Here is a 1,639-nt window from a genome sequence, read left to right on the forward strand (position 1 = left end):
TGCAATATTTTCTTTATCTATTTCAGGAATCCTAGTGTATGCGCCGTCAAGGACAAGCAGTCATATTACCAGTTGATCCTGAAATCGAGAAAACTTGTAGGAGAAACCGAAAGAACAAGAGGCAAGAAAGAGTTTCAGCAACTGCTGAAACAACAGAAATCATGGCTGCTAATGTGAATGCGAATGCTGCAAATAACGGCAATAATGGTGGTGCCGTGGAAGATCAAGCTAATGGCCGTAGCTTGAGAGATTACATTCTCCCTACTCTGACGGGAGTGCAGTCATGTATCAGGCCACCGGCAGTGGATGCGAATAACTTTGAGATCAAACCTGCCATACTTCAAATGGTGCAGTCTTCAGTTCAGTTTGGTGGCCTCCCTTCTGAAGATCCTAATCTGCATCTCTCTAACTTCATGGAACTTTGTGAAACTTTTAAAGTTAATGGAGTTAGTGATGATGCCATTCGACTGAGACTGTTCCCATTCTCGCTCAGAGAACGAGCCAAGAGTTGGTTAAACTCCCTGCCACCCAACTCTATTGCCACTTGGAATGATCTGGCAACGAAATTCTTGTCAAAGTTCTTTCCTCCAGCAGAGTCTGCAAAGCTGAGAGGAGAAATCAACAACTTCTGCCAACAAGATAATGAATCTCTCCATGAGGCTTGGGAGAGGTTTAAAGATCTGATCAGAAAGTGCCCTCATCACGGTATAGAGAAGTGGATGCTGGTCCACAACTTCTACAACGGGTTGGTTGGTAACACTAGAACTCTAATAGATGCAGCAGCGGGCGGAGCTTTTATGAGAAAGAGTGCTAATGAGGCGTATGATCTATTGGAGGAGATGGCTCTAAACAATCAGCAGTGGCCAACTGAAAGGAGTCAATCTAAGAAGGTAGCTGGTGTGTTAGAAGTTGATGCCATCACAAAGTTAACAGCTCAGGTTGAGGCATTGACAAAAATAATTGCAGGGCAAGCTAAACAAGCCCAAATTGTTTGTGAGATATGTGGAGGAAATCATCACTTTTCAGAGTGTCAAGCAGATGTGGATGATTTGCCAATGGATGAAGCTAAGGCCATTGGAAATTTTTCACAGAATAACAACAACAATTATGGGTTCAACCAGGGTAATAACCGAAGAAACAGTGGGTTCTATCAGCAACGAAATCAGAACCAACAGTTTAATCAGCAACAATCCTCTGGTGGAAATTTTAGTTTGCAAACAGATTTACTGCTTCAATTTATGACTGAAACTAGATCTTCAATTAAAGACCTGCAGACTCAGATGGGCCAGCTAGCAACTCAGGTAGCAACCCGCCCTCAAGGAAATTTGCCTAGCACAACTGAAGTTAATCCCAAAGAAAACTGCAAGGCAATTACCCTGAGGAGCGGTAAGAAGTATGATGGGCCTGAGTTACCACAACCAGTTGAGGTAGATGAGGAGATAAAAGTTCAACCAGTGCAAACACCAACACCAACAGCAGAGAAGGCTACTGACAGCCTAGCACAACCACAACAGTCTCCACCAATTAGCATTGATCACCATGTGAAAATACCCTATCCTCAGAGGCTCAGAAAGTCAAGCTTAGACAAGCAGTTCACCAAGTTTCTAGAAGTCTTCAAAAGACTTCACATTAACATTCC

At 43.2% G+C, this 1,639-nt stretch overlaps 1 non-coding gene across 1 annotated transcript; it reads right to left on the reverse strand.

The window, feature by feature from the left end:
- Window positions 1–602: 602 nt before the first annotated feature.
- On the reverse strand, window positions 603–709 carry LOC133035260 (small nucleolar RNA R71). Its single transcript, XR_009686537.1, has one exon. It is a non-coding gene; the product is annotated as a small nucleolar RNA R71 (small nucleolar RNA).
- Between the last annotated feature and the right edge of the window lie 930 nt (window positions 710–1,639).

Source organism: Cannabis sativa, chromosome 2 (assembly GCF_029168945.1).
Source record: "Cannabis sativa cultivar Pink pepper isolate KNU-18-1 chromosome 2, ASM2916894v1, whole genome shotgun sequence".
NCBI lineage: Eukaryota > Viridiplantae > Streptophyta > Magnoliopsida > Rosales > Cannabaceae > Cannabis > Cannabis sativa.